Source organism: Argopecten irradians, chromosome 13 (assembly GCF_041381155.1).
Source record: "Argopecten irradians isolate NY chromosome 13, Ai_NY, whole genome shotgun sequence".
Taxonomy (NCBI): domain Eukaryota; kingdom Metazoa; phylum Mollusca; class Bivalvia; order Pectinida; family Pectinidae; genus Argopecten; species Argopecten irradians.
In genome coordinates, this window is record NC_091146.1 from 8,275,569 (window position 1) to 8,296,719 (window position 21,151).

The 21,151-nt window shown below is 33.4% G+C and overlaps 1 protein-coding gene across 4 annotated transcripts in view; it reads left to right on the forward strand.

Moving 5' to 3' along the window:
- Nucleotides 1–21,151, forward strand: part of LOC138305523 (atrial natriuretic peptide receptor 1-like) — a 337,291-nt gene that overhangs the window by 203,957 nt on the left and 112,183 nt on the right. For 2 of the 4 annotated variants that reach the window (XM_069245780.1, XM_069245781.1), the window contains exon 1: nt 17,908–19,061. The exons of the other annotated variants lie outside the window; for them this stretch is intronic. The gene's annotated coding sequence lies outside the window, so the exon portion shown is untranslated. Of the gene's footprint in view, nt 1–17,907; nt 19,062–21,151 lie in introns of those variants that run through there. 4 annotated transcript variants of the gene reach the window in all.

The window sequence follows — 21,151 nt, forward strand, 5'->3', positions numbered from 1 at the left end:
GTACACGGGTCTGTAATGGGGCTGATGACAAATTGTCTGTTTCTATTGGAATTTTTGAATACAATTTATCCTTTTAACTTGGATTTGATTTGTTGGGTGTAACATCTTTTTAAATTTAGGTCCATTGAATGACTACCATGTTGAATGAGGTGGAGGAAAGCCGCAGTATCCGTATGAAAAAACGATGCTACCACACATTGGACTCGGGTAGTAAAAAGGAAGAAAATTATTTTGTCCCTTTTGCGTCCACCAAATTACTAACATCTCCATTTCAAAATGCTTCACCACCGACAGAGAAAACACGATACCCATTATTTGAACAAAAACTGATGTTTACTCGTGTATATATGTGTCTAAGTAACATGAAAATACATTTAAAAGGATTTTTTCTACTTTTTGCGCAATCAGTACTTCATTTCAAGTAGGAATTGGTGCCACGGAATTTTTTTCGGGACGCAATTAATTATTTTTTAAATTTGTATCTTAACTTAAAATAAGAAACTCAAACTTGCCAATGGTGGTAATGGTGTAAAGTAGGCAACTTTTGTAACTGAAGAAAAATACTAATTCGTCTGCTTCTGTCTTTGATAGAGAAAAAAATATCATTCGACAGCGGTGGAGTATCTTAGTTTATAATCCATGGAAGAAACAAATGGTTATCCTCGTCGTGCATGCTTGTTGAATGTAACAATTGCTGCAATCACCCCGTAACTACCTTATTATTTGATAATATTGTACAGTCTGTCTTTAGCGTTCAAAGTACGTAACCTCACTTTGGCGCCACATCATCATTATAGACAGCATGACGCGTATCATAAAACTAACGTATAACCGTTTTTTGTTTTGGGTTTTTTCTCTCAGAGGATTATACTTTCTTGTTTTCGCTAGTCGGCATTGTCGCGAAAGTTTGTTTCATGGGATATTGATATATTTTTTATTTAACTTTTTAGTTTCAGATCTAAATCGTAACAAAAATTATCTACGAAAATAACCGACTATGCGAAATGTTAAAAGAAAAAACAACATAACACATCTTAAAAGTATACTTTCATCATTGTTTAGGTGTACATAAAAGGTAATCATATCATTTATTTTTTTACTGGATTTTAATGTTATTACAATCAAACAAACAACCGTACAGTATTATAATAATTACTTTCAAAAGTTAAGTTCATTATAGAAAAAGTCGTTTAGGTGGTTTCTTAACACTTACCATTTACTGATTTATGCTTTATGAATCCCCTATCTTGAGTGATAATTTCTCTACAGTTGCTTCCTTAATTTGAATTCGAATTGGGAGAGGACAAAGAAGGAATTTGTATTATCAACCAACTTATGGCCACTTTACTATAAGTATTATAATTAAAATTACATTGTCATGAATGAACGTTTGATATCCCAACAAGCTATTTTGGTTTTACTGGCAAGACTTACAATGTCATTACGTTGGCGGTTTTTTTCAATCAAACGAATTTTGTAGATATCAATAAATATAGATTTTTCTATCGCGAGAGTGGCAGCGAATAAAAGTAGCTGATTTTACGTGATGTTTTACGGTAGTGGCCAAAATGGCGCCTTTTATTAAATCAAATAAAGTAGACACTACTTAAGATTGTGAATGAGAGAGACTTCACTGGCGGGAATTAAATCAAGCGTCTCTGATATAGAGACATAGTGCATTTATGAGCATCTTGTCTGGATGAACAGATCGTCATCATGATTTCCATACTCCTTGTTAGATTGGCTGATTCATAGACGTCGTATAGAACTCTCCGTCGTTGTTCAGTGTTTTACGAGATTTCCTCTTCATACTCCAATACACCAATAAATATAGTGTATCAATGGAGACCTCCCTTCTCACAGTGCATTGTCGATTATAGCTATTTGACGAATATAATCATTGTCAAACTATAAAAGAGTGGGTATTGACAATGATATCATTAATACCAGTAGTGACCATTCCGTCCGCAGTGGTATAGTGATAAAGGTCTTCACAGTCTTAGCTGGTGCATTACACAATCTTAGCCTCGCTTTGGAGTAGGACAAACTTCCCTCCCCCGGGATAACCACTTTGTGTTATCACCCTTGGGGTAGTTGTTTCCACGTGACAAGCACACTGAAAACTGCACCAATTAGATTCACTAAGATCACATTCTTGCATATTGATCAGGACGCCATAGTTCTCATTTTCTTAGGTATATGTGTGTGTTAAAGTGGAGAAACTCAATGTTCGCGAATAATAATAAAAAAACATAGTGACATAGGTGCAATAACTAATAAATTAATACATATGGTTTGCTTAATCTTGAAATTGTAGGTCTATATTATAGTTATTCGAACTTGTTTTTCATTATATCACAGAAGAAAACGTTGGCATTAGATATCAAGTATGCATGAATGAAAATTGGGTCTTTAAGGATATTGGCCGATATAATACCAATTTACTGGAGTAATAACATTTCTACATAGACGTATACCAGGTATACTTTAATCAATTAGATAACGGTTTCCAAGGAAATAACTACAGAATAGATAGGCACGTACATCACGCCCGTCCTGTCAAAGTAACATAGAGTTTTCCTTTGTTTTTGACAAGTTGTGTTGTTCATCTGAGCATTCTGTCTTCAACAATCAATTACACCATGTTTTCGTTGAAATGCTCAAACCGACATTTACAAGCAATTACTACACACTCTTGTTGGTTAACTAACAGACATTTACAATCAATTACCACAGACTTGTATAGAAATATTGATCACGAGAGACGTACTCCTAAATTCAGGTTATAAAACACATCTTGTGTTAAACCACAACATACAAAAGGATGTACTACACTACAATGCACATTCAAAACAAAATACTTTAATTTTTACAAAAACACCAAATAATAATGTACTCTTATTTCCATAGTAATAAAGCATGAAGGTATATTTTGTTATTATTGACAATACGTATGTTGAAACCATACAACATTCTAAATGCTTCTGTGAACAATAAAGAAGAAATGTAATATAAATGATCAATGTTCTTTCAGTTCACTTTAAGTTGCTTTATAAGCTTCCAATTACTCTTGTCTAATAACTTTCCATTTCGTATACATTAGTTCTGGTATTTGTTTCCATTTTTCCAACATATAAGAATGACAAATATGTAGTTTATACTTTTACATTTCGATTCCTGATAACACTCAGATAAGGATATCAACTTATTGGTATTGTTTTATTATATAGTATCACCTTCGGTGATTAACATCCATTATCTTCTCTATATCATGTTTATACTACAGACCCTTATCAATGTTGACACGTCATTACGTTATACTGTTACCATGATTGACGCGGTCTGTTCCTCTTCATAGAGGATACAAGATATAGTTAATATCCAATCATAATTTGTCTCTACACAGTTAACCAAACAAACAGGATGCAAAAGTAAATGGTTATATTAGTTTTTCATTCTGTATCAAATGCACTTTTATAGAAGACTATTTGTTATAATTAATCTTAAAGATAATAGACAATTATAAAATTTAAAGCTGATATGCAACATTTTGTTCCGGTATATTATTTTGATTTTCCGTTGTTCACAGTTAATATTGGTTTTTGTTATAATTGTTTGTGTTGTACTATAAGCAGGCGCCTTAAGTGTAGAAAACCTGTTTGACAAGTACCGCGTCCCTTTATAGCTACTGATTCCAAAATTTATAACAAGATGGTCTTTAATATAGAAGGACGTAACTTTCTTTGAAATACTTATTTTTAATTTAAACTAAATGATATTAAACCTGCCCCGTCAGCTTTAAAAGAAATATACGGGTCGTATCACGTCTATACTTTTATATCACATAGTCACGAGTGTAATATTATATTTATCACATAACTTTTGATAAAAGAAATATAAATAAAACTTTAGATTTCGTCTCTAAGTAAAATAGTAGAAATCCTGTGACGTCACAATAGTGCTATTACACACGTGTCTTACGATATTTATGACATGGACAAATGATATGGCTGGATTGGCTAGTTATGCGATAAATATGTTATAGAGGTTCCCCAACAAGTGACTCGAGTTAGTTAATTTTCAAATTTTGAAAAGACACGAGCTTTAATGAGTGTCTTTTAAAAAAAAATGAAGATTAACTAACGAGAGTTTAGATATACATGTTAAACAACAGTCACTCGTTGGTGAACTTATTTATCCCATAACTTTAGTTCTATATTTATACCGTCGTGACCATTTTCTCGTCTTCATTTAGGGAAACTTACAACCATAAATTGTGTAGTGATATCTTTGCGCCATAAAATAAAGTGCCTAAATAGAGAGCCAATGTTATTTTGTTTGATACTTTGAATAAGCATCTACCTGCTAAACAGTGAATACAATGCTATTTAAAAGAAAATGTGCTATGAAAAGTAGACCGAATTTGAGAGCCAATCGGAATCAAGAGATCATGGGATTGACCAATCAGAGGCGCCGTAGGTGTTTACACACTGGAGTGTGTAGACATAAATGATAACCAACTGCTATGGAATTTATCACCTGGTTTTTCCATTGTGAAACATGCATAGTTATGGGATAAATATATGTCAACAACTACATTATGTCTCTAAGGTTCTTCTAATTTCTGATCCCTCGGATTATAATTCAATATCATCATTAACTAACGTATAACATCATAATTGATTCGTTACAGTATATGCGCAATACGTAATTTCATCGTCTTTGTGAAGCGTAGAATTAACTTAATATTGATATCTTCAATTTTCCGAAAATTACAAAGTAGTTAACGATAATCATAGAGTATTCCAGAAGTAATTTCCAGCTGCATTATCTCGTATAAAGAATACTAAATACCAATTTACTTTACTGATATCAATTTTATCCTTCATTTCACTTTTACTCGTGGTAATGATCATATATCGACACAAAATTGAACCATTTAGGCGTTTTGTAATTCTAATTTTTTTTTGACAATTTAATAACTCAACGGTAGGGCAGAGCTTACGAATATTTTATAATACAGAAGCTTCTATAGCAATGCATCCTTATCCCAGACGTTAATACAACTTTCCATTAGAAGAAGAACAAGTTGGATGCTGTATTTATGGTCACCTTTATGAAAATGTGTTCTCTTACTATTTAAATAGTTCTCATATGAGAAACAAATATTTCACGAGCGAATATACATGACATATCGAAAATATTCTCATTTTAAAACGGTTGACAGTTTGAACAATATGGACGATTATAGTTAAACGAAGCCTCTTCGTAAAAGCTGTGACAATGAACGGCTGGGAATATGAACAAGTCATAATGCTAGCAAATGTACATTATGGATAACCAAGGGCATAAAACTCAATATGATCATTAGTTAAACTCCTGCTGATTCATACGTAATCGCAAATATCTCTATCCACTAACTATCTTATTGTCAAAACAACATACTGCGAGTGAAAAGACCTAGTAACATTACATACTAAGGTATTTACGACACAAGCTAGCAGACGCACCTACCGCAGTTCTCATATCCCCATAAAAGTTTAAATTTGTCAAATTGTTTCACCTTAAACCTAATTAGAAGAGACATACTTCTGCAATCCATATTGATAATCGTTTTAACCGCTAAACACTATTACATTGTAAAGTTGGAATGTTGGTTTGTGATTTGATTAGTCTGCTTATTTCTCACCTTTAGAACATTAATGTCGTTCAAGGTCACGCGTTACTCTACATATATAGTGTCATGATTGAAAAATCAATACACGTTTTAATGTTTACGTACGGAGTGATACATTTCATTGTATTTTTATGTTCACACCAATATCTCACATTAGTGTTGTGAGTATTGGAAACAGTTTTAATGTTTCTCTAATCAACTAAGAGAAATATGGGGGATAGTCGTATTATAACTTGATTGTAAAGCTGAAGATATTATTAGTTCAAAAAATGAATGCTTAGTTCAAAAAATGAATGGTTCTGCTCATGCGCTCATGTTTTTTTCCTAAGTATGAACACTTGAGTTCGTATTGTTGTGAAGTTCATATATACAATTTATCACATGGCTGGACGGTCATACGACCATGTCATAAATATCGTAAGACACATGTGTATTTACATTATTATGACGTCACATATAAAGTTCACGTCATGATATAAATATGACGTCGCATGATTGCTTCGGTAGACGGAAATGTCACATCCGAGCCGGAATTCTACTGTTTGATATAGAGACGGAATTTAAGTTTTGCTTATATTTCTATTACTTAAAGTTATGTGATAAATAGAATCTTACACTCGTGATTATGTGATATGAAGACTCGTGGCATATCAAATTATTGAACTCGTTTAATAAATTCCATATCACATTGTCACCCTTGTACAGTTCTGTATTTATATTCCGTGTTCACATCAGAATGCGTTTATACATGTTATAGGATGTGTTAAGATTAATTAATTAATATTTTAATAATTAGTAAAGGGTTTTGATGTGGATTTATGTTGGTTAACAGCCAGAATCATACCATGATAGATATGGCTAGTTAAGAAGGTGCAAGAGAGACGAGGTATCTAAAAAACATCCTCGACCAATGATGAGTGTATGGACACTACTCGATAATGGTTTACTACTGTTTCGCTTTATGTCTTGTAAATAATGTGTCTGTCCTTGTCATGGTTTATTTTAAACTTTATTTCACAATATTTTATATTACAATTAATGTCATCAGCGTTCGTTTGGCAATCCTATGGCGAATATTATTGTCTCCCTCATAGATCATTGCTATACATGTATGGTTTCGCTAAATTATTTGTCAATAAAACCATACCTCAAGAACAGTTTATTCCATGATTGTTTCTGGCTATCAATTTAAAGGTAATCTTTTCAATACAGGGATAATTATAGAGTCGTAAATGGGGACATTCTAGCTGGAGTAATGCAAGAACGATACGGTATCATGAAATTGCATCAGTTTCAAGGTCGTATTCATCATTCATTCGTCACTGTTAAAAGAAAAAAACATTTCTAGGAGATTATATCGCTACGGTGGCATTAATAGCGAAAACCTTTGAAACTAGGGCGCGAAAAGCCTAGATAAAATATTGTCGCAAGCGATACTTGAAAACTTATGTTAATGAAAATGCTCAAACGTTAAATTCAATATTCCAATTATAGTTTGCAAATGGCATTAATGCAACAATATTAAACACAGCATATACATATCTGGGATCTGTAGATGAGAACACCAACGGGGTTCAAAACTGCTTCCAGTAGTTCGCACACGTTGCTTAGAGACGAGTGATATGGTTGACACTAAAATACAGCACAGGCCAAGACAATGCTTGGGCTTTATATCTCTTCTAAAACTAAAACTTGTTCCGTCCTCAAATTATCTTGAAATATTGATAGCACATTTATAATAAAACAAGATGGAAACTACATTTAGAATTTAACTATCTTTAAACTTAAACTTATATTTTTCTGCGATTCACTCTTGTCTTCATCCCATCTTTGGTTCTTTAGGGATGTCTACTAACTTACAATAGTAAAACACATTGTAGTAATATATATTGAAACAAATGACCGAATGGGGTGTGTTGTTTGTTGTCTTCGACGGCATGTTTCAGTGATATAGCGTTATAAAAAGGACAACAGTTCCACTATACAAGAAGACACTACATGGATATATCGCAGTCTCCCAAAACACGCTCCTCGCACAACATACACGCAACACACCGCATACATGGGAGGCCGTCCTTGCATGACCATAGCTGTTCATAGGACGTTAATTAATCAAACAAACAAACAATATTTGTTCGTCAGTGTTGAAAAAAATCTGCTTTATACGTCTTAATATTTCCTAGATATAATACTACACGATGACATTTCTATTTCTATTCTTGATTTTCAAAATGATTTCACCACGTAGAACAAATAGTTGTTCTCAATCATCATTTTATAGTATTTTCTAATAAATGTTTTTGTTTTATTTTTCATGTACCCTTTCATCGGAATATAGGTAAGTGATATTTTTTTATTTTCGTTTTATTGTTTGTGTTACACAGTGTATAATCGATATTGTAACGTCCTGTGTATCCATGTATGTGACTTATATTCTATCCCACATACTATACACCTGACTTACATGGCTGATCAAACATCATTACTGAGATAAGTACTAGTAAATAACTTGCAGGGATATAACTTATATTGGCTAGACCTGATGTTCGATCATTTTCTTTAATATTTCTTTCAAATAAAATTTGTCGAAATTTGAAATAAAATCACTTAAAAACAACTATTTGAAAAATATGGAGCAAATATTTTTTTGATTAATTTGTTTTCATCGTTCAATAAAAAGTACAAAGTTCGATGTCAATGATTGATTTAGCCATATAAAGCATTGTATTTTATATTTCTTTTCATGTTGAACTTGCGTGTTATATTATTGTAAACAAGCACATTTTTGCGTGTTATTAGATTTCGCGGGCAATTATAATTCGAAAAATCTAATCGCTGCGAAACCGTTTCAGCTACAACAACAATACAGCTTTAACTGAAATACCATAATTGAATCTCCGTGAATAGCCGTTATACATGTGTCTGTATGTCTAAAGACGTGAAATTAAGTCGACGCAACAGTTACTTGGTATACAGTAATCACGGCTTATATTCACTCGATATACTGTAACGACGTCTTATATTTACTCTAAATCACATATCTATGGAGTTGTGGTAGAGCTAAAACAATGTCACAGACTTTTTTTCAGCAATTCTATTTGAAGAAGCCGCATAATGTGATATGACGTAAGTCCGCCAAGGTCTTGATCAACTAAATAGGTCTGGGTGGTGTTTGTCAGTTCTGCGTAGAGACCGTAGTACGGTAACCAAGCTATATGATGACATCGCCCAGACACTTCAGGAATATTAACGATATTCGGACAGTCAACATGTGTCTGCGACCCTTTCTCGACAGTGATAGAGATAATCTGATGTCTAGCCTTTCACTGATATTGATATATCTATATTACATCACGTTACAATGTGTTGCTTATGAAATCAAAACGGGAGAATTTCAATATCATTCTGGCGGTCGCATTCCAGCACGAGGCGTATGGTGTTTGACAAATTTAAGAGCTAAAGAGTGTAGAATATCTTACGTAGATCAGCGACTTACCTATATGATGTTTTCGCTATCATTCTTAATTCTTCGTCATTTTCAATTGTTCCTTTCCTACTATATTTTTTCCAGTCTACAAAGACTGGAAAAACGCAGTCATTCATATTCCAAACGATGCAGTACTCGGTGCCATTCACGCATGTTGTTCGCGTGGGTGAGGTTTTAAGATTTAAACGACTTTCTAGAAAAGCTAGTATTGTTTATTGAAGTAGAAAGTCGGAGGTCTCATGTGAAATTTAACGCAAACATTTTTTTATTTAATGTGATTTAATATCGGTTACGATTTTCTAACAAAGCCAAACGTTAACTGTTCGATAGAAACAAAATAATGAAATATAGTTGCCTTAAGATAGAATTAACAATATCAATATTCAGATACGAGAAAATGCGTGGGTATATGGGGCTAATCTAAAATGGAAGTACGAAAATATGAAGACAACCCTAACCCAATACCATATTGTATATGATATCAAACTTCCAATAACAGACAAATATGTTACAGTGGAAACATTTTGTTTGGTCAAACATCGTTTAATAGAGCAAAATATATATATCATAACTTTCAATTAAGTGGTCTTCATCATAAAACATGTGTTTTTTTGTGCTTGACAAATATGACACTTCACGTCAACACGTGTATTTATTGATTAAATGTTCACTTTATAATTGGTTCGGTAGAATCACGATGTCATTTCCCGACGTAATCTGCATTATTGTAATTTCTGGAATGCTAAAATATTAAAACAAATTGAAAGATATGCTTGTGAATACTAGTAAAAATAACGTGACATATGATTACAAAAACATACTCATAATAAAAGGTCAATGACATTAACTCGCAGCATAACTAAACGAAAGTACAGTATATGTTTGTAATTCCATTTGCTTAATGTAACGTGATCCATGATTGCATTATTATATAAATAAACGAATATTAAAATCGATCTAGCAACGCCATTAAATAAATCACAGAAACAACTACACTCTTGCTTGCTTGCTCCTTCGGGCTGCCGTAGCATTACAATCAGCAGCCTAAGATAGAGTTAGGTTTCATTACGTTTTCGTCTAAGTGCAAGTGTTTGTGAGAATCCGACCGTGACACGACGCGGTATACATGGAAGTGTGTGGAGGTATGTCTGTTCTAAACTACACCGAAAATAAGGACCGCACGTTTAGATTGTCTGGTAATTTATATAAGCCAATATAGTTATAGACAGACTATCTAAAAATAGGATATACAGGTAACATTATACACACATAAAATACCAGAAAAGTAGCGATAGTGATTTCTATTTTGTCTGATCAAGTCTTTACCGAAAGTAAACATATTATTTATTATGACTACATACCTAGATATAAAATATGTTATGTCATCGTTTAAGATTTTACATCAATAATTAAAGCTATGACTAACAATTCACATTGGATACCGACGAAGCATCAGATAATCTTCGCCTGGTTGACTTTAATAATTATGGTATATATGATGATAGCTTTTATTATCTATATATTATGGTTGATGTCTATCATCAAAGCAGGGTATGAGGGAAAGGAATATTTCCTTAGAAATCAGTTTTTCTAAAGATATAACTTTAGTCAAGGTAAGAACTTAAATTACAGAGCTATTTTGTGGATCATGTTGTCATAACTCCTTAATGTTTACGTTTGTTTTGCTTTATGTGCTGAAATCTCAACAATTCTAAATTGAGAAATCTCACTTCCTTAAATACCTTTGACGGGAGGGAGGAGGCAGGAGGGGTACTACACGTGCCTGTCAGGTTAAACAAATGTCTAGCCACAGCATATCGTATTGAGTATGAACTGTACCGAGGTCAGGGGTCAGGGGTCAAATCATGGCTTTTAAATAACGATAAACATCACATTAAGGTCCTTTACAAATAAACATCCAGTTATAAACATTGTTTTATTGTATATACTCTTAAAATAGCAATTTGTTTAAAATTGTACAGCAATTCTACATAGTGTAACTGTCGGTTTATAGGAATCATAATGCAAGTCTTAAAATGTATTTATATCAAAGTCTATATGTATGTAATATTCAATTTTTTACCCCCTGCCCAGTACAAGATTGAAATGGTTCATCGTAAAGTAAATATAACACTGACATATCATCACCATCAATAACTCTGATAACAAAAAAATGCATAACGTATGGTATTGAATTAATCTCAAATTTGATATAGCCTTGTATGAAATAATAATATAATTTTCATAGCTTTTAATTTTAACGGAATACAAAGATATCTTGTTATGAAAGTTAAATTGCAATATTAATTATTTTAATTTATAGAACAGAATATCTGATTGACAGTTCAAAACGTCCCGTGTTACAATTCATCACCACCACATGTCTATATCCCAAGGTATTCCTCTCACAGGGTGCACGCTGCGCTATACAAGTGCCGTCATGATTGAAGTGAAATCATTGAAAATAAAAGCACTTATTGACCTGTACTGGTAGACTCTATTCGCGATCACCCAGGTGTTTGCACGCGATCATGTTCTCGTTAGGAAGGTGTGGATGAGATGTTTTCTTTAACATTACATACTTCCTTACTAATTAGATATTTGTTATGGAAACAACTTCACTATTTCCGGCGATGTCAGTGACACTTCAAGGTCAAGGTTAACGGATAACAAAGATATTCATCATAAAATGTATAGTATAATGTACGACCTATGGGAATTTAACAACCATCCATACGAAATAGAGGAAATAAACACTCAAATAGTCATTGAAACTTTGTGTAGACATCTAATATATAGAATCCTAGGAACTGACCGATTTGGTTGGTGCTTTTCACCGGACAATCCGGCTTTATACACATTCTAAACCTGGCGCGTCATGATTGTTAATTAGGCTATTTAACCATGCTATGCTAATTATTACAAAATCGGTGCATAGTAAAATGATCAGTTTTAGGTTGATGTCACTTAAACACTGGCGATGCGGTGTATTACACTAGATGATTATTTTATCGACAAGAAAAGGTTAATCTTCGTAAATAAGGCTGGATACGTATTGATTGGGCATCATACCAAACGGTTGTAGATAAATGTAATGTGTGTCACTCAGTAACTATAACTGCTCATTCAGTTAATTGTTAAGTGGTGATCTAGAGAGATACAGGCATTACAGCGAATTGCTAACTATAATGCCAGACCTGCTGACACATGACCGATGGATGCATGACTCTAGATCAGATTACCGTTGCTTTTAGTTTAACGTAAGCATGGCACTGACTGTGTATATTTTCACAATAGATTATAGTCTATACCGTTAAGTGTGTATGGTTTTGAGCAAGACTGAATAAACAGATGCACACTATTTGTTTTACTAATTATGTTAGAATGATGCCAAAGTATAGAGAGTGTTGTCTAAACTGTCCCCGATATAGATTTAAAGATGCCCCACCGCTGACAATTGATATTTTTTCTCTATCAAAAACAGGAGCATATGATATGGTAATTTTCTTTAGTTACAAAAGTTACTTACTTTACACTATTACCACCATTGAAAAGTTTGCACATGCACCAAAGGCAAAATGAATTATTTTATATATCTATATATTTTTTTGTGTTAATTAGACATATATACATGATTAAACACCAATTATTGTTCAAATGAGGAATGCCATTTATGCTCTGTCGACGGCGGAGCATCTTTAACTGAACGTGGAAATCATATCCACTTAAAAGAATTATCACTATACAACAAGACATGACTGGTAAGGGTATGACGAACAACAATGTATTGTCTTGAAACATTTCAGAACCCATTTGCATACCGTATTCAAGTAAGATAAGTATGAAGTAAACATCTTAAGATTAATGCCAATCTAAGCTGTTATCAGAGAGAAGAATGATTATGCTTTATTTCTTGCTACTTCAACTGTGGCTGTTTTAGGTTTCCTTACATTTAAATATCGCTACAGTTCACGTTGAATTAACTGTACGGCGCGTCGGTCTTATCGTGTTACTTTCTAATTTTGTGTAAGGCTTATGAACCTTGTAATGCCGAAGGGCGAAGTCAGCTTTCCCTTGAGTTTTATAACTCTACCAGGGTTTGTAACTACAGCACATATATGTAATTACTGTTATTCTTTTCTCTATTGAATTCTGTGCAGTGATAACAGGCCAAACGACGTAAATGTGATTACCGTCATTAGCGGTGTTGTTTCTGTTCTGACTTCTTGTTTGTCTAATTTGAAATAGCCAGACAATAACCTTGAAGATGAGACACTCTCACGTGCTGCTGTTCTTATATTTGAACGTTTGTGATTCGTTAATTACGTAACTTCATGTTCCAGTAAGAAATGGTCATTGGTTTGTGGAAACTGTCAGTGTTGATTCTAGTTGTCTAAGTGATCACGCCGGAACTATAACAGGTAACAGTATAAACATCGTGAGAATCTGTCAGGATTACTTGGGATGAAAGGATTGCTACACTAAAGTGAATGTCTACGGCAGATTGTGAATGTCTTTCCATCACGCCATCACTTCAGGAAATTGGAAATTTTAAATATAGAAAAACCATCGAGTGATTAGATTCGTATCAACTCTTACCTAGGTCAGCAGTCGTACATATTTATAACACAACGGACCAATCACAACAGTTGCAGTGGGATATCAGCCAATCATAATCTGTGTTTTATGGAGCTAATACCGTTATCAACCAATCAGTTACACCGTTATAACAGAGATTTGGAAAGGGATTTTAACCGTTATGTATATAATTGCATTTACACAAAAAAACACATCGTAACATGTTGATGCATTTATTTTTAATAGTTAAAGTCAGCTTAGGTTTAAGTCCTATTAGATAGACACTAACTATTAACATTGCATGGGATTTACAAACAATATATTTTGTAGACATAGTTCTAAATGTAATCATAAAATTGTATCACCGACAAATAAATTATATACAGCTTTCAAATCTACAAGTAGAAGCATAACCGACGGTCGTATGCTTATCTATTATGGTGCAGAATTTACATTTGTTTCTAGTCGAAACTATTGTAGCTGAAAGGTATTGGCCAAAGTGTTGGAAAAATGCTCTAATCTATCTAATATGACATATTCCATTCCTTTGCATATCTGTTCGTCTAGTACCTTTAAATCCCATTCCATAATGTTGACTACGAACATTCAAATAACAATTTGTGTTTATATCCCCACTATAGTTGAGATTTATCTTGGCTCAACAAGTATGTTTTCTATGATTGTACTGTACCGGAAGTTAACCAATCCAGGGAAGGTTGACTGATTCCTATCTGGTGTTTGGCTTTGCGTCAGGTGTCAGACCCACCATAACGTTACCGACTGGTTACTGAGAGTTTCATACTAATGACTAGGCGACAATGACGATTGTAAATATGATACTCCCTCGTTACCTTAGATGTACATGTCCTTCCTTTAATGATACCCTAGTCGTAATTGACGTTTTCTTTTATGTGATAATTGGAATGGCAGTTAAATCCGTATAGCCGTGAAACCAGCTGATTGATATCAGGGGATAGCAATTGATGTGAAGATACAAATCGGTTCAATGTTCATCAAACAAATCAGGTTATTGACTGTAACAGACTTGACACTACCTGAATTCTGGTAAATCAGATCGAGTTCAATAACACTTAATTGTTGTATACATAGTACATAATGTCTCTGTACAGGTTGTTTTGTATTTCGTCGAGAGTGGGAATTTAGGACGGACAAATAACAAAATTTCTAAATAAAGAACCGTATATAGATGTCAATTGCATAATGGCGTTTTCTGATAAACAATATGGCGTTTCATTAACGCAATGACAACAATAAAGTCATAACATGCTATGCATAGTAACAGCATTATTAAATTGTCATAGAGGAATACTCAATAATTATTTGAAAAAAAAAAATATTATGGTGAATAATGCCATTCTATTATTTGTCAATAACCATTCAGAATGATATCATCTTAACTAAATAAAAAGCGAGATATTCATTTTATTTTTTTTTTTAAATCGTTTTATACATTGATCATATTTTCTGCAAATGTCGGATTTTATCGTTAATGGGATGATTCTGTAATGGTACCTTAATTTCGGAAATTGTATTTATTAAGGACGCTCTATTTATTTTGACATAAAATCAAGAAAATAGGTCAATCCACAATAAACCATTAACCTATCGGTGCTTGTCGCACGCCAATACCTTGTAGGTGAAGGTTAATTCATTTCTTTGTTGAATCCACTGTTACCATATCAATCAAGGCAATTTTTTTAATCAACAAATGAGGAATAAATACTGGATTAGACTAATAAGGTGATTTAGCAAATGCAATACATGTTCAGAAGCAAATACTGCAGAACCATTTATTATATTGAGGGTTTGTGATAGGTTTAAAAAAATGTAAATTTGAAAGTTTTGTATGCGTATACGGTCTCAAAGGACAACTTCAATCTATATAACTGATGCAAATGACAATTCAACAAAGCATACAAATCTACCGAGATAATTTTAACCAGTATTGCAATAAATTATATTAAAGTGATAATATGTGCGTTTTCTCTGCATGAATGCCTATTTCATCGGGTTTACAAATTCATATTCATAATCTCGAAAATCGTGTATTGCTCAGCTTTGATTTGTTTGATGATTTCAAATATACTTGCCTTCAGGAATTTGTCAAAATTTACTTTTCTCCTTTGGGTTTATTTTTCCCGATCATATATCGGACCTGCTTCTAGTGCCTTCCCCGAAACAATGCCTTTGTTCTGAAATATTCAAAATTGATGAGGGTATGATATGAATTTTATTTTCCAAAATTTCGTTCCGATATATTCCCTATCAATGAGATGGCGTGTGTATTCAACCATTTAATTTCATTTTGATTTTCGTGTCTGGAAGATTATTGAGGCATCCTTAGTGCATTAGAGAGGATAGTGCAAAGTTGTATTTATCTAATCGTTAAGATATTACTGAATTTTTCCATTATGTGAACACAATAGAGAATCCGGCACGTCTAGCCAGTAGATAATACCAGGTCATTGTTTGGAGACACAAGGATTACAAACCAAAGGGGTCTTTAAGTTGATGCTTTTGATATTCTGCATATTTTACGTCCCTTTCACAATCAAGTTTATTAAAGCAAATGCAAACATGATTTCGCAATAGTTAAAACCAATAACTAAATATCCCATTTTATATTTGTATGACTCCCGTAGTATCTGTCGATTTCAGCGTTGCTGCCATCTGTTTGTCTTCAATATGGTTTTGGATTTTAGATAAAAGGGAAAGTTTAGAATCGCCATTAATCAGCTGATGTTGTGATATATATTATATAGGTGGAAACTCTACTGTTAGTTCCATTAATTATCAACTGAAACATATGTAAATATATTATTGACAAATTAACTGCTGGTGATATATATGAAAAATGCAATTCAGCACTGCACCTTACTGACTTTACTGTTATTTTAGAAGTATGTGCAGGCGAAATGATTTTTTCATAATCCTATCAACGAATATCGTTATATGCCTGACAATGTTCTATAAATAGAACTCTCGAAATAAGAATATTATATATCACGAGATTATGTTACCTAGAAAAATGTAATTACATTTGTCAGTTGGATACTGCTACTGATTATCACTGACCAGGACTGACCACTTCAAGCTCCACAGTAACGCCAGTGTCATTTAGAATCTCTATAAATAGCTGACGGGTATATCTAATACATATGCAATATAATCGTCTGGTATATAGGGAAAGACTATAATTTCATACCACCATTATTAGTTGTTTGAAACGCTCATTGTACCGCGCTGACTACACAAAACCATGCGCTGACTACACAAAAGCAGACCTTGGAGACTCTTTGATTTGTACTGCAATATTTGGTGTATGCACTACAGGACATAGCAGATCATAATGTGAAAAGAAATCCGGGGATGAGTTAGATTTCATACACATTAATCTACATATTTCAGTCGTGAATTATATATATATATATATATATCCATATACAAAGATTCAGATATGATAATGTCTATATAATATTTCTACAGTAAAGGTTTTTTTATCAATATAATTTCAAGCATTTAATTATTAACCATTCATATACACATTAAAGTTTCCCTGACCGTTAATATCAGTGCAATTAATGGTATTGAAAATAATAGGTCAATCCTTGAGGTAATAGACGTTTATTCTTTTATCGACTCATCATACTTCTACATGTATTTAATAGTCAGGATAAAATATGAAAATGAAGTCATAATAACATCACATCAAAAGAAAAGGCGCACGTACACATCAGTATAAGCTGTTTACTATCAAAGTGTTTTCACAAAGTAGATGGATATATACAGATAATATTCGTTAATAAAAAGACTCCTAATATATAATTAGACTTGGGCATATCAAGCAGGACTCTTTACATATTGTGGGGATGAAATGGTAGTTGCATATGGATGGCGCTTTCCATTGACTTGTAAAGTTGAATGGTGAAGGCTGTAGTCCCATTGTTTGGCTAACGAAGTGTATCTGTGGTTGGTGAATTTATATCACTGTCCTAATTCTACACTGAATTCACAAGTTTCACGCCAATGGCGATATATTCATACGTTGATATTAATGTTCACGTGATGACAGTCATCTGTCATGAACGTATCACTGAAATAAGCAAATAATTTTATTATCATATTACAATTTATGTTTATGCTTTAAGTTGATGCCGATGCTAATTTATTTCGACATCACACAGTGTTAATTGAGGCTCTAGTTCATCAAACCAATATCCTCTACAATAAGTGAGATTACAGAAATGATTATATAGACTAGTGACTTCTCGTTATGATATAACGTTGACTGTTATACATAGCAAACATCAAAATGATTACGGATTCTGGAGCTGCTTGACTGACCCTGATGCTGTTCTGTGGGTCTTTGTCATAGGTTTTCGAACCGTTTATGCAGACATATTTGTGATTTGCGTTTTGGTAATTTGTTTTACCTTTGAACGGATGCTACACGTACCTTTATACGGACGCGTTACTTACATAGTATATTAATTACTAGGTACGTACCACAGCTGCAGAGCCTTCACAGAGAGGTACTAAGGTTTACGATACCACTTACACTGTACTGGGGTGTGATTGGCATATATTACTTATAAGTCAGTATTTTATCTGGATGGATGTTTTACTTCAAACTTACCGAAGTGGATTATAGAGTAAATCACTTACATACAGCCGGTAACAGTATGTAAAATACAGAACACTCTGTCTGATATGGCAGCTGACCTTTGATGCAAAGGGATGCTACTCGTACACCACAAGGGAATTAGAACTTACGTATTAACAAATCATCAATTACTATGTATGTACGCGTGTAGTGCCGCTGGTAAATTAATGCGCGTGCAGACCCCGCGCTGGCAGTGACAGTTCGTGAGCGAGGACCTATATGATTTGCCTGTGTGTGGATGGCGTGTAGAGTGACACACACAGCTGTATTTCCAGATACTGAACATAACTTTAGTATGAAAAAATGTCGATCGAAACCATCGATTTCTGAAATAAACTATTGATTTCCCATAAACATTAGGATTTCCATAACTGGAGCGGATTACGATTTGCAGATCGTTACGGGAAACATATTGTGCCGTGAAGCATGAAATGTGAAGATGTACCAGGCACGACTTGAAGTAAATATTTCATATTCTTAAGAAACCTTGCTACGTATCTGTTTCGTACTCGACAACTGAATGGTTATGTCGCTCTATCAGCCAAAAGGTGTGATATATACACAATTCAAATAGTGCCTGGATTAATTATAAGTGCATTCCTGAACTTCCGGATTGGACACACTGAACGATGACGGTAGTATTTTTGTTTTTCTCTAACTTATTTAATAGGTTTTCAACTTAATATTGATAATATATACATAAGTAATTTGTTATTTGTCGGGAGAAGGTATAGTTCAAATAATCGTTTATTTTATCTGTATCATAATAATTTTAAAAGATTCACTTGTGATTTTGTTTACCGTTTACATACTGTAATGCCAATGTACTCTATAAAACTACAAGTGTACTTGATAACCCGCATATAAACACTCATTAGCGAAAGGTACATTTCTATAAACACGCTATTTTGCAAATTAAAATTAATTGAAATGTTCGTTTGATCATATAACAAAGTAAGTATTCGTTAAACTGTTATCGATATTAATACAAAATAAATTAAAGAATCAAATTAATTACACTTAATTAAAATTAGAAATAAAAAAAGTAGATATATACATTTTTTTAAATTAAACAAATCTTATAGTTTGTAAACTGCATTTTGATTAAAAATAAATTGAAATTAAATATCCCGTGCGTTGGTAAGTTTAATGTCTGACACTTTAAATTTACAAAAAGCTTAAACAATTAAATGACATAAAAAACAAACGCGCGTCATAAATCACATTTAATTCCAGTTTGTTTGGCCCTTTAACACTGATATTTTATATTAACACTTTATCCAATATTGTAATAAACCGACTCATGTCACATCTTACATACAATAGGTCTGTATGTAGCTCTGACTTGATGAATGATAAATACTTGACCAAGTCAAAGACAACTTAATTCTGTAAATATAATGGAAACATAACGGTACTAGGTACACCGAGGTAATACAAATGTTCACCGATTGTCTTGTACAACCTGTTTGTAATGACAACGGTACTTGTTCAATCAGATACAGTATCTAAGGTAATTATTCACTACAGTATTACAATGGTGTCCGATTTCAAATGGAAATTGATGCCGACTGTTGCAACAGTTATGGTGGTAAAGAAAGAGAAAAAAAGTTGAATGTTAAGGGTTCCCGAAGTTTGATCCTTTGTTTCTATATATTTATATGCAGTTTCCCCAACATTGTGTTTTTGTCACCAACTCCTCATCTCCTCTGTGTTATATAGGTCGTACGTCGGCGGGAGGGGGGGGCACTGTGGACATATTTCTTATGCTGCATGAATGTCGAAAATACAGGGTTAGTTGTGTGTTTATTATTTATGCTCTGCACGCTTATGACATAATTAGACTTTAAAGAATTTTGACTGTGAACGATAAGATTTCGTTCAGTTGTTGTCATTTGGGATTAAACCTTGACCAGTGTATCTAATTTGCATCTGATGTGTCAGAATTAGACATAGTGCTTCCTTTCCTGAAACGTCTGGTTCGAGTCATCTTGTGGTTTCTGTACTTTTATTTTAGCTTTCTATTTGTGGTACGTATTGACTCTGATAGTTTATACAAAGTTAAACGAACCAAACCATACCATACATGTACTACTTTGTTCAGGAAACTCAGCTGCATAGCGTGTTTTCTTAGTTACACATAAACACCATTAGACATCCCATGCAAACCATTATTTAGTATTGTTCAGCTACAGTTTGTCCGCCATTAACAGTTACAGCGACATATTTTGTGTTCTGTACGTGACTGTTTCTTCTCTGTTCCATACATATTGGACATAATTCCGATAAAGAAGAGAAGAGGTTCCAGATTATAATGACAGAATCGGTTTCATGTTATTGATGTATTACACCATAAGAAAGTCATATCTACGACGAAATGACGACTGCCAAAGTCGAATTGCAGAGATATGGCCTCGGGTATTGTGATACCAAGAACAATGGACAGATATAATACAATGAGAACATATGATAATGGGTATGTATATTACTGGTAGAAAGCTAGGTGTACAGATAGTAGCTGAAAGCCGCAGTAACCACCGTAGTCTTATCTGTATAAAGATATACGGGCTATGGATACCGTTTGGTTTATTTCGGAACCTTCTTTGTCAACATTTCTAAGCATGGCTAACAATTTCCGAAGGATTTACATGGTATATAGTTGTTGTCATTTATTCTGCCACAACTATTACATTCAAAACAATAGGTAAAATATCGTTACCAAGGG